At 46.9% G+C, this 13,404-nt stretch overlaps 1 long non-coding RNA gene across 1 annotated transcript in view; it reads right to left on the bottom strand.

Moving 5' to 3' along the window:
- Positions 1 to 13,404, bottom strand: part of LOC147575246 (uncharacterized) — a 119,865-nt gene that overhangs the window by 7,137 nt on the left and 99,324 nt on the right. Inside the window, exon 3 of the long non-coding RNA XR_015242171.1 lies at positions 5,181 to 5,268. This is a non-coding gene — a long non-coding RNA (uncharacterized LOC147575246). The remainder of the gene's footprint in view (positions 1 to 5,180; positions 5,269 to 13,404) is intronic.

Raw genomic sequence — 13,404 nt, forward strand, 5'->3', positions numbered from 1 at the left:
TGTGTTTATCTTGCCCGTTGTCCTGTCCCCACCGAAAACACACCGACTCCGTCCCAGAGAGCGCAGAACCTCTTCTGTCCCCAGAGCCCTCCTGGGCACCGCACTCTGGACCTGTCGTTGCCGTTAGTATGGAAAGTGCAGTGCAAACGAAGGCAGCCCCAGGACAAAACGCAGGGCTGGCTCCTGACCCAGGACAGGCTGTGCACAGCTTGAGAGCCAGGACAGACAATTTCTCACTGCTCCCGGGCCCGACACTCCTGTAAAAGAGGAGTTTTTCTGAAGAACTGACCGGTGTGGGTGGGTCTGAGCGTGACTGAGTGTAGGTGGCCCTCAGCATGGAGTCTCACGTCTTTTGTTTCAAAGTAAACTCCAGTAAGGACTCTCAAGTCCACCTAAACCTGTTCCGCGCTGGATAATTTAGGGGAAGTTTTTTTTAAGATTGTTACAATTTGAATCACAAAAGTTCAAAAAGAAACGTGACTTTACTGCGCATCACAATGGCTAAGATCCCTCTAATGAGGCTGAACAGCATTGGAGAACAGCCCTTTTAATGATGAGGTAATGATGGTAATGAATCCTCATTATCCTTTTGGGTCAGTAGAAATGGGGGCTTGTTTTCATGTGTATTTTCCCTTAAGGTATAACGCGCCCGTTTTTTACTCACTCGGATTGGCTTACCAGGCGTTTTGTTGAACTTCATAACATGACTCCATGAATTCTCAGGAATTTAATGTTGGAGGCACCTTAACTCATAGGCCGATGACATCCTGAGCAACAGGCAGGCGATTATATTTTAAGAGAAACGTAGCCAGCTCGCAGGCTGCCATCAGTGAGCTCCAGTTATGCCCCAAGCTTTGTGCTGAAACTCACGGCCATGACAGCAATCACGAGAGGGGCTCCACTTGACAGACGGGATCTCAAAGGACATTGGGGGGGGGCTTCTGTAGAGCTTTTCCTCCCTTGAATAAAAAAAGAAAAGGAAGCAAAAATTTTTTTTTAAAAAGTGAACAAAACAAAAACCATCTGCCTGTCTTTGAATGGAAATAAGGTAAAGATATGATTGATGCCAGGAGCTCTGGCAGCCATCTTGTGACCATGAGGACAGGAGGCTCAGGATTAATAGATATGCAGTGTGTACAGCAGAATGATAGAGTGAGCTGGGGTCCTTGGAGACCAGGGAGAATTGCTGAACCAAAGCTGAAACTGCCCATCTTCAGGCTTTTGGGTGTTTTAAACCTTTTTTGTTTATTTTTTAAGGAAATGTTTTGTTCTGTTATTTTAGAAAGATAGAGCATATAAGCCATGGGGAGGGGCAGAAGGAGAGGGAGAGAGAGAATCCAAGCTGGCTTCACGTTTAGTGCAAAGCCCGTCGTGGGGCTTGATCCCATGATGCTGTGATCATGACCTGAGCCGAAATCAAGAGTCGAACGCTCAATCGACCGAGCTACCCAAGTGCCCCTAAACCTTTTTTAAAACGTGGTTGAGTAATCTGTAACTGTTACAAGGTAGCATCAGAAGATTCACAAAAGAGCTGATCTAAGTGTGAAATTCCAAAATCTTTGATTTATGTGAGGAAGATAATCAAAGGGCCGGAGGCAACTTTTCCTGAGACCCTAAAAATGCAAAATATAGAACACTGTCCGTGTCAGGTAAGCATGAGACCAGCCCAGTACAACAGTATCGTCTTTCCCAGAATGAATTCCAAATGCTGTCTCCCCCCTGCGTGCCTTGGTGAGTGCTACTGTGTGTTCTCATGACACGAGTGGATGGATACCCCAGATGCTTTTACTCACGTTTCAGAACTCTCACCTGGATCTGTAGAGGGGTCACTCCGTGAAGACACACTGATGGACGCAGACAAAACCAGCGATGTGAGGGACTCAGTGGGTGCAGGGGTCTGGCTGACCTCTTCCTGCCTCGTGTGGCGGGTGCCCAGACCCTCTATCACCAACTGTTGGAAGTTCCTATGAAATATACACACGGGGGCACAAATAAATGGAAAAATGCCCCATGCTCATAGGTGGAGTTCACAGACAAGTTCATATCGCTATAATGCCCACATTACACCAAAGCTCTCTGTAGATTCAATGCAATCCCTTCCAAACGTCCAATGATATTTTCCACAAAAATAGTAAAAACAGTCCTACCATTTGTACGGAACTACAAAGGGCTCCGAATGGCCTAATTACTCTTGAGAAAGAACAAAGCTGAAGCATCACACCTGATTTCAAAATACATCACAAAACGATAGTAATTAAGCCAGTATGCTACTGGTATAAAAACAGAAATATAGACCAAAAGGACAGTATTGAGAGTCCCAGAAATAGACTCAAGCATATGTGGTCAAGTAATACTTGACGAGGGATCCAAGAATACTCAATGGCGGAAAGAGAGTCTTCAATAAAGGGTGTTGGGAAACTCGATATTCATATACAAAAGGAGGAAACCGGAACTCTTACACACCCACAAAATCAACACAAAATGGATTAAAGACTTGAGGGTAAGACTTGAAACCATAAAAGTCCTAGAACACAGCATAGGGAAAAAAAAGCTTCTGGACTTTTTCTATATGAAACCAAAAGCACATGCAACAAAAGCAAAACTCAGGAAGTAGGGCCATATTGGACTAAAAGCTTCTGCACGGCAAAAGAAACAATCAAAAATGAAAAAGCGAACTAAGAAATGGAGAATATACTGGCAAACCATATATCTGATTACTGGTAAGGGATTAATATCCAACATATATAAGGAACTCATACAACTCAATAGCCAAATCACTGTCACCACCATCATCATCATCCAAGTTAAAAATGGCTAAAGGGTATGAGTAGACATTTTTCAAAGAAGACATACCAATGGCCAAGTACCTGAAAAGATACTCAAAATCAATAATCACCAGGCAAATGCAAGTCAAACCACATGAGATATTATCTCACGCCTATTGGAATGTTTATTATCAAAAAGACAGATTACAAATGCTGGCGAGGATGTGGAGAAGAAGTAACCCTGATGTTCTGTTGGTGGGAATAAAAATTGTGACAGCCACTAGTCAAAATAGTATGGAGGGTCTCAAAAAATTAAAAATAGTATTTCTGTATGTATCTCTAAAGGAAATGAAATCACTATCAAAGGGATATCTGCCCTCTCATATTCACTGCAGCATTATTCCCAATAGTCAAGGCATTGAGGCAACCTAATTGTCTACTAACAGATGAAAAGATAAAAAAAATATATGGCAGGTAGTCCAACGTCAGCACAGGTCATGATCTCGCGGTCTGTTGGTTCAAGCCCCGCATCAGGCTCTGTGCTGACAGCTCAGAGCTTGGAGCCTGCTTCGAATACAAAAGTACATTTTTTTCCGGTTCACAAATCTCCATCCCTTCTCAGAACCAGTCTGACAAAAAGCGCAGGCGTTTCCTGCGTGGGAGCCCCCCGCCCCGAGCTGAGTCTCCCCCTGCAGCCACGGGGGGGGGGGGGGGGCGGACGCCCCCCTCAGACTGCCACGCCCCTTCCTTCACCGCCCGATCAGAGTCGCGATTTCGTCAAACAATCGCTGCAGGACAGGCCTGGAGGGTACGATGTGGGGCGCTTCAACGCGCTGGATTTTAGACGCCTTTACCGCAGCGGCCGCTATGAAAAGGGCTGGGAAACGCCGCCGACCATCTCGCAGCCGGGCGGCCGAGAGTTGCCTCCACGGGCCTCGGATGGTGCGGTCCCTCCGGCCGCCGCGGGGGGTCAAAAATAACCCACTTCTTCCCGGAGCGGTGAGCAGCCAGCCAGCCCCGCGCCAGGCGTCCGGCAGGAGGCAGCCTCGTGGCTGGGCTCCGGGAAGCGCGTGCACATTATCAGTCCGACGAGGCGCCGATCCATCCGGAGCCGCCCCCAGACCCGGCGGAGCCCACCCCCCGGAAGGAGCGCTCGGAGCCCTTCCTCCTCGGGCTCCGGAGGTCGCGCTAACCGCGCCGCAACCAGCCGTGCTGATGGATGAGCGCTCATCCGAGCCGGACAGTGGTTCGAGCCTGCGGTTTCGGGACCGCGTGAAACACCACCGCGCCCCCCCCCCCCCCCCGCCGACCCCAGTGCGTCCTCCCCCGCCTCCTCGTGGGGGTGGGATTGGTGGGGTTGGCACCCGCTTTCAGGCAGAGCTGACCGAGGAGTGGGGGGGAAAGCGTCTCCACTCCAGGCAACCTGAGGTTTCCTCTGATTTGCATCCGTGAGAACAGCCCCAGCCCTCCCTCTGGCCAGAGCACTTCGTGGATGGCACCGGGGTGGCACGGAGTCACCCGCTGCCCTCAGCGACACAGCCGTGCAGCCTCGCTCTCCATTTAGCATCTTGCTCCGGTCAGTGCAATGGTCGGTAATGACCTGGGACTCTGCGGGCTTCAGTGCTGACCACAGATGTCTCAGGAAGGTTGGGCGAGTTTACACCTGCTGGGTCTCCCCACTCACCACGGAAACGCCAACTGCAGTCCGACCTTCCCCAAGGGCCCTGGAAACGTCACAGGAAGTGTGTGTGCAATGCACTTTAAAAATTCCAAGTAGCTCCAAGATTTGAACGGGCACTTCCTGCGGACCTGGGATTGTGAGGCCCGCCCACCCAGGGAGGGCAGAGGCCAAACTCAGCCTTGTTGTGACCTCTTGGGGCCAGGGACAGCCGGGAACAGCTGGGGACAGCCTAGAACAGAGAAGAAAACGCAGCTCACGATTCTGACATCGTGATGCTGTTCCTAACACACATCTCTTCACATCTCCCTGCAAATCCACGCGTATCTGACACACTGAACATAAATGTGGAGCCTGTGAACAGAACACGACTTCTCTCCCGGCCCCTTGAAACGCATTGACGGGGATAACTTCCTTCCCGCTCCGGCACCAAAGGCCCAACAGTCCTCCATGGCCTTTATGTTCACAACTACAGCGTAGACCCAACTTGGGTTCAGTTAGATGCTGATCGTCGTTTCCGTGCAACTTAAACTTCAGGGGAAGAAGGCAGAGTCCGTTGCAGCTTAATTTCCCACCGATTACACCAGAAACAGGACAGAAGACAAGAACAAAACAAACAAAAGCAAATAGCAGAGAACTCTGGGCACTGAACACATGTCACTGTTCACCCCATCACTGCAGGGCCCCGCCAGGCCCTCGCCCGGGGAGTCACAGCCTTGTCCGGCACAGCAACTCACAAACAGCCGTGGTCCCTGGGCCTCCGGCCTCTCCAGACTCCTCCAGCCCCGGTAGAACGCTTTCCTGCAGTGACCTGCGTTTGGCAGCCTGGGGAGACGATGAAACCACAATGCAGGGAGTTCGGTCCAAGGGAAGACGGGAGATGGGAAGAACCGGGGGGGGGGGGGGTCAGTCCCCTTCCTGCCTCTCCCCCACGGGCCACTCTGACCCATGACTTCCCCTGGCATCCCCTCCGGGAGGCCCTGCCCGCCGGGGGAGCGCAACAGAGCAGCTCACGTGCCTCCTGCTGCTGGCGGGGGCCCTGCGCGGGCATCAGGGAGCAGGACTGGGTGTGGGGCACACAGCACAGCACCTGGCGCTCAGGCCAGGACCACGGGGAGGAGCGCGAGGCAAGCTGCAAAATGTAAAAGGAACAAAAAAAAAAACCCACCTTGCAATGGAGACAAATAATATTCTAAGGCGATATTTTTTTAATGGCAATGTGTTTTAATCACCAAAATTGGCCCAAACATATCTATGAGGGACAAAGTATCAAAGAGTTAAACAAAGGCAGAGAGGGACCCTGCCCCTGCCCCATCCGCCCCCACCCACCCCACCCTCCCCTAGGTCATACTTGTCCCCACACAAGCCCAAACACAGCAGGCTGGGGCTGAGCTGGAGTCCGTAGGACACACACACACACGCACACACACGCACCCGGCACGCACTCCCACATGCAAACCCATCTGTGCGTCAGATTCCGCTCAGGAAGAAGAATGTGAACTTTCCATTAGAGCAAATAATGGGTTTGCACAGTTAATCAGCCTGAATATTATTCCATTATCCACTCATAATTAGACCTGGCTACTGATCTAATTACCCAGGTCTCAGATCTCACCTTGAGCTGTGGAAGCCATTCTGCCATTCCCAGCGGGCTGTGACACTCTTCCTGGCAGTCAGGAGAAAGCCACTAGAGCTGGGGGACCTGAATCAGCCTAAAAGACCCGACGGGGACCTGCAGATAGGAGGGAGCCCTTACTTTCTATCAAACCCTAAGTAATCACAGTACATCGTCACATGCTGAGCAGTGGCCAAAATTAGAAATAGTGGGTTGATTCCCTGAAAAACAGAAAAGCTTGTTTGTCGTTCAAAGATAGGGAGTTATTTACAGTATTAAATTCATCATCTTTTTGTATGCTGTGGTTTAAAATTTTTTTAATGTTTAGTTATTTTTGAGAGACAGAGAGAGAGAGAGACAGAGCGTGGAGAGGGGAGGAGCAGAGAGGGAGGGAGACACAGAATCCGAAGCAGGCTCCGGGCTCCGAGCTGTCCGCACAGAGCCCGACGCGGGGCTCGAACTCATAGACCGCGAGATCATGACCTGAGCCGAAGGCGGACGCTTAACCGCCTGAGCCACCCCGGCGCCCCAGAAGATAATTTCTTAAATGCAAATACTTGTCACCATACATGTTAACATGCCGTGTTCTTTTTCAGCATCAATTTTTTTTTTAGTGATCTTGTTTCCTGCTTACGGTGAGCGTCGTAGGATCATGCTTGCATTCTGTGTTTTCAAAACTACGTACAGGTAGTTGTACTGTTTACTGAAACATTCTTCCAACACCACAACTCCTGATGACTAACAAAGTAGTTTCTGATCACTGAGTGTCAGGAGACTGCGTGGCAGGGTGGAGGGAGCGAGGGGTTTCTGAGCTGTCATGAATAAGGGACATGAGTGGGGAAGCAGCAAAGTGGGGATTTCAACAGCATCATCTGCGATGCCTTTTCTAAATTTACGCCCAGTGACATTTACCCCTTTCAGTGCATCGTTCTGTGAGGTGTGACAACCGCATTGCCTTAGAGGGCCACTACCCACAATCCAGCATGGGAACGTCTGTCCGCCTGAGTACTGGCACACAGATGCTAATGTTAACGTCCCCAAAGTGGAAACAACCCAACAGGTGGATGGACAAAAACTGCTATGTTCACGTAACAGACGACCACACAGCGATTGACAGAAGCACACTGTTCACGTGCACAATGTGTGTGAATGTCAGGCTCGTTAATTACACCGGATGAGAACAATTTTAAAAAAATGTTTTATTCTATCGTTCAGTTTATATAAAATTCGAGACAAATCATATCCAGTGTTTGCTTGGGGATGGAGTATGAGAAGGATAAGGTGCATGATGAAACATTTGAGGGTGCTGGGATAGATATGTTCATTTTTGTGCACTGTATCGAAGGTTTTGCGGATGCATACATACACCAAAACCTCAGATCTTACGCTGAAAAATATGCAACTTATTGTGTGGCTATCATACCTCAGTAAAGCAGTCAAAGCAAGAGAATGAAGGAAGGGACCATAACAACAAACAATATAGAGACACAGCCAAAAAGCTGTTTTAGCATGTTTCACCCAAAAACAGCAGAAAATAATTTTATGTTCAAAAGCACAGGAGATATTTGTCAATTTCTATCGTAATCTTGACCACGTGACAAATGTAGACATATTTTACTGAAGTCACGTAAAGTGTGTTCTCTATGATAGAATGAACTAACATCAATAATAGAGTGACATGTGAATAATCCTTGAATACAGAATTATTTATTAATTAGTTAATTATTAATTAATATTAATTTATTAATTATTAAAATTGTTAATGTTTTTATTTATTTTTGAAGGACAGAGAGAGACAGAGCATGAGTGGGAGAGGAACAGAGAGAGAGGGAGACACAGAAGCAGAAGCAGGCTCCAGGCTCCGAGCTGTCGACACAGAGCCCGACACGGGGCTCGAACCCACAAACCGCAAGATCATGACCTGAGCCGAAGTCGGATGCTTAACCGACTGAGCCACCCAGGCACCCCTCGAATACAGAACTTAAACAGTAAACTTCTAATTGGCTGATGGGTTAAAGAGTAAGTCTCGGAGAAAATTAGAAACTATTTTCCTAGTATTTTTAGTTGAATCTGCCTTTTTAAGATAATCTGATGATCTCTGGCTTTTATTTTGGGAGCTTAGAGTGTCTACATGAATTTCAACAATAGCCAAATTATGGCTATTGGAATATAGGGAATATATTCCAATATATTGGAATAAAGGAATATATTTCCTTTTTGGGGCCCCTCGATGGCTCAGTTGGTTAAGTGACCTGATTTTGGCTCAGGTCATGATCTCACAGTTCATGAGTTCGAGCCCCAAGTCGCGCTCTGTGCTGACAGCTTGGAGCCTGGATCCCGCTGCAGATTCTGTGTCTCCCTCTCTCTCTGCCCCTCCCCTGCCCTCGCTCTGTCTCTCTCTCTCTCTCTCAAAATAAATAAAACATTTTTAAAATATTCCCTTTTCTCTCTCCTTTGTTGTAGGGCCTCCAATTATATGTATGCTTGGCCACTTGAGAATTTCTCGCTGTTAACTAATGCTCTGTATTGTTTTCAGATTTCTTCACTCTTAGGGTTCCATTTTTGAACAGTTTGTATTGATATAGCTTCACTTGCATTAATCTTGTATTGTCCCTCAACATCTATGTCAAACCCTGCCTGATGTATTTTTCATCTCAGATACTGTTACTTTCATACCTCAGATGTGATCTGAAAAACAAAAGTAATTTTACTTAATATGTTCCATTTTTCTTATAGTTTCTTAGTTGTATGTAGTAAAGTTACAATAATTGTTTTACTATCTCTGTCTACTAATTCTGTCATTTTGAGTCTATTTTAAATTATTGATTTTTTTCATTTCTTCAAATTTACATTCCATTATCCTGTTTCTTGGCTAGACCTGAAATTCTTAGGATGTATTTTTAATCATTTTATTATTGCCACATCTTTTGTGCTGACAACTCAGTCAATTTACCAAGAATCACTTCAAAAGTCACCAGGTCCGCTCCAATCACATCAGAACGCCAGACGGTACTCGGTTGGAAATAATAAAGTCTATCGCAAATGCTCTGTGAAGTCCTCTTGGAATAATAACACAGCGTCTCTAAATATTTTGGATTGCCCGCTACGTTAGTGAAAAAGTTGTGTAGCATTCCCGAGATAGTGATGATAGTTATTAGTACTATCCACTCTTCCCTGGGGAGAAACATGATGAGATGCTAATTCCCGACACCCTCTGTTTATGCAGCAACACGTGATTACTCCTGCCCTATTAATCGTGAGCAGGTGGTATGCGTGTCGTAAGGTGGGGGGGCCCATGGCGGGAAGCTAGCAGACATAACGTCGACGGCCCGTGGTTAACCACCAGCACCCAGCCTACCATGGGTTTCATCTCCCACAACCTGCCCCTTTGGGACGGCATGGATTTCTTCTTGTTCTGTTAACCCAGCAGTCATGCTCCCCACTTAGGACCTTCGAAATCTTTCTTCCTTCTCTCCAGAGCAGTCCTTTCATCCAGACATCCCCCGGCTTATCAGTTCATTTCTTCGAGGTCCATGCTCAAATGTCAGTTTATCCGTGAGGTTTCCTGATCATTCCCTCTTCAGTGACTGTGTCTTCACTGCAAGGAACCTTCCCTGTACCATCCTCTCCTTTGTTTCCCTTCATATTTAGCCACATCTGACCTAAAACACTTACTTGTTAATTGCTGAAATGGTTTTCCTCCCCTACATGTGTGCACACACGTAACTATATAAACTCCTGAGGGAAGGATCTTTCCCAGCATGTCCTGATTCTTGGGAAAAGGACCGTCACGTGGTAGGGACTCAATACCTGGCTGTTGTAAGAAGGAAGGAGAGCATAAATTAATGAACATCTAATACAGAGACTCAACTCACGCCCCAGTGACTGAGCCGACCTCCCTTCCTCTCCCTCTGCTGCCTCCAGAAAAGACACGAACATCGTATTTTATCACCTCCTTTGACTATCAGTTGCCTTTCTTTTTTTTAAACAATTTTTTTTAACGTTTTTATTTATTTTTGAGACAGAGACAGAGCATGAACGGGGGAGGGTCAGAGAGAGAGGGAGACACAGAATCGGAAGCAGGCTCCAGGCTCCGAGCCATCAGCCCAGAGCCCAACGCGGGGCTCGAACTCACAGACCGCGAGATCGTGACCTGAGCCAAAGTCGGATGCTTAACCGACCGAGCCACCCAGGCGCCCCGAGTCTTATTTAAATTTTTTTTTCAACGTTTATTTATTTTTGGGACAGAGAGAGACAGAGCATGAGTGGGGGAGGGGCAGAGAGAGAGGGAGACACAGAATCGGAAGCAGGCTCCAGGCTCTGAGCCATCAGCCCAGAGCCCAACGCGGGGCTCGAACTCACAGACCGCGAGATCGTGACCTGGCTGAAGTCGGACGCTTAACCGACTGAGCCACCCAGGTGCCCCTCAGTTGCCTAAGAGCACTTCTCCCCAGAAAGCTGAATGAAAGTAAGGGGGCTGCAGTCTCCGTGAGAAGCTGAGGGGACGGGGTTACCACGGCACTGGATTCCCTACAAGCAATTTCAACAGCAAACTGTCGATTTTGCCGCCCGTCTTCTGTCAGCCTGCAGTGTCTTGACCCATTTTATACCATTTTATACATACAGATACTGTCCTTGGTGATGTCAGTTCAGGGCTCTTACTCTGCTACCCAAAGAAAGTCGTGTGTGAGTTGTGCCCAGGGTCACCTTTTTCGGCAGACCCAGTAGTATTTTGCGGCTGGACTCTTGCCAAATGGTGAGGACACTGGGGTTACGAATAACACCACCTTGAAATATATATATATATATATATATGTATATGTAATATATCTGCATCAATCAGTAAGTCGATTTTTGGATACAGACACACAGATCTAGACATACATGACATATGGGGAGATACAGACGACTTATAGATTCAGATGCTGATGCAGATGTAGATATTACCAGGTCATTCTTTCTACAGCATTTTGATTTTGATGGATTTGATAAAGAGAATAATTTATTGAGAAAGAGTACTTACTTCCTTTTCAAAGGTTGTCAGAAGTAACGGAACTACACGGGCAGAAGCCCCCAGGTCTAACCACGTGTGCCCCTCCCATCACTACCCCTCATAAAAGAAATCTGGGCTTGGGGTGGCCCCAGGGCACTTGTCTCGATCAGGAAACAAGGAGAAGATTCTGGAGGGCGACGGCTGCGGTCTAGTTCCTGCAGTAAAAAGGCCTCAAGACGCAGAGCCCCTGTCACTCTGTCCCTTCCTCAGATTCTCATCCACCAGGGGTGAGTGTGGCTGGAAAGACACGGAGGCCTGGCCGCCACTCGGCTTCTTGGAAGGAGGTAGGTGTGCAATCAAGTTCTCATCCACGGCTTGAAAGGACAGCTTCCTTTCTGTGCATTATTTTATCGCTCCCTAGGTAACCCTGTTCAAAGTACTCTCATCTGGCCTACTTTTAAAAAGTTAGATGTCCTTCAAATCGCTTTTAATCTGTAGAATTACTCCCCACCCTTTAAATTCCCTTAAATTGATCTGTTGAAGAATCTGAACTTCGTGACCTATGATATTTCCCAGACCCGCAGTCTGCCTTTTCTCTTTTTTTATATTTCCCGAAGCCTGGCACCTGGGTAAGGCTCGGGTTTCCTGTATTTGGAGTAAGTATAGTTCATGTTTAGCAAAATTCAAGGTGCAAGTTCACCTGCTTTTTAATCTTAGCAACCAATGATGCTTAATGGCTAAATTTATTCACTCATAGCAAGCTATGAGATGGGTATGTAATATATATGTGCTAATATACAATAATAAATATGGCATAAGAACGTATTTATAGGTTTGCAAATAAAATATAGAGTATATAAATAGTATACGCTACTTAGCATAGCTATATATTGATATATAATCTATCTTATTTTATTTTATATCATATTATATAAATGTGTTACCTGTTATATATTATGTTAAAATTAAATGTAACATAGAACAATGGGGCACCTGGGTGGCTCGATCGGTTGAGCAAACGACGTCAGCTCAGGTGACGCATGATCTCGCGGTGCGTGAATTTGACCCTCGCGTCAGGTTCACTGCTGTCAGTGCAGAGCCGAATTCAGATCCTCTGTCTCCCTCTCTCTCTCTCTCTGCCCCTCCCCTGCTCTCCCTCTCCAAAATAAACATTTTTAAAAAATGAAACATAACAAGATGATTTCAGCAAGTGTCACATGATGAGAAGGAAATAAAGCCAGATGACAGGATAACATGACCAGTGGTAGTCAGTGGTGCTACCTGGGAAGGCCTTAGGATTCGTGGCATCTGGCTTGAGGACTCAACGGCATTGTGGACCAGCGCTGCAAAGCTCAGAAAGAAGCTGCTCCAGGCAAATAAAACGGCAAACAAAGAGGGGCGCCTGGGTGGCGCAGTCGGTTAAGCGTCCGACTTCAGCCAGGTCACGATCTCGCGGTCCGTGAGTTCGAGCCCCGCGTCAGGCTCTGGGCGGATGGCTCGGAGCCTGGAGCCTGTTTCCGATTCTGTGTCTCCCGCTCTCTCTGCCCCTCCCCCGTTCATGCTCTGTCTCTGTCTGTCCCATAAATAAATAAAAACGTTGAAAAAAAAAAATTAAAAAAAAAAAAACAAAAAAAAAAAAACGGCAAACAGAGATTCCAGGTGTTGGCATGTCCCCAAATAAAACAGAAAACAGACACTGACGAAAGAGGCCAGTGTAGTTAAAACACAGTAAGAAGGCAAGACAGAATTTCATAGGAGGTGACATTTTGTCTGGCCGCGGGGTGATGGCCTCGCAGGTCACACCCGCTGTATTTCAAACACCGTAAATGTCTCAAGCCACAGAGTCAGCCTGAAATGAAGCCTGCCCTACCGGGGCACATTCGGATTTAAAGATGTTCCTACTGCAACATGCCTTCCAGCGTTCCAGTAGATTCCCCACATTGCACACATGAAATCTGTATAACTTTCCACCGTCGTTTAAAATACTGCTGCTCTTTTGCAGAAAAGATAGTGCGTACTATTTTATCCGGGGCTGATCTTACAGGGGAAGTAGTCTGCTGAGTTTAAGAACCACTGATGCTACGTCTACAGAGAGAATCAAGAGTAGAATTATTAGCGGAGCGGAGGGGAAAAAAAACCATCCCCGTTACGAGAAAATTCCAGATGAATTTGCCCACATGTTTCCTGCTCTTGGAGTCTTCAGCGTAGTCCTAGCATCCTGCACGTAAAATACAAAGATGCCTTCCACATGTTTGTGTATTGCTAAAGATGCTATTCATTCCTGAAAAGAAAAGAAGAGAAAAGAAACGAAGAGAAAAGAAAAGAAAAGAAAGAAAAGAAAAGAAGAGAAAAG

This window comes from Puma concolor, chromosome D3 (assembly GCF_028749965.1).
Source record: "Puma concolor isolate L17-30 chromosome D3, mPumCon1.1.hap2, whole genome shotgun sequence".
In the NCBI taxonomy this organism is placed as follows: domain Eukaryota; kingdom Metazoa; phylum Chordata; class Mammalia; order Carnivora; family Felidae; genus Puma; species Puma concolor.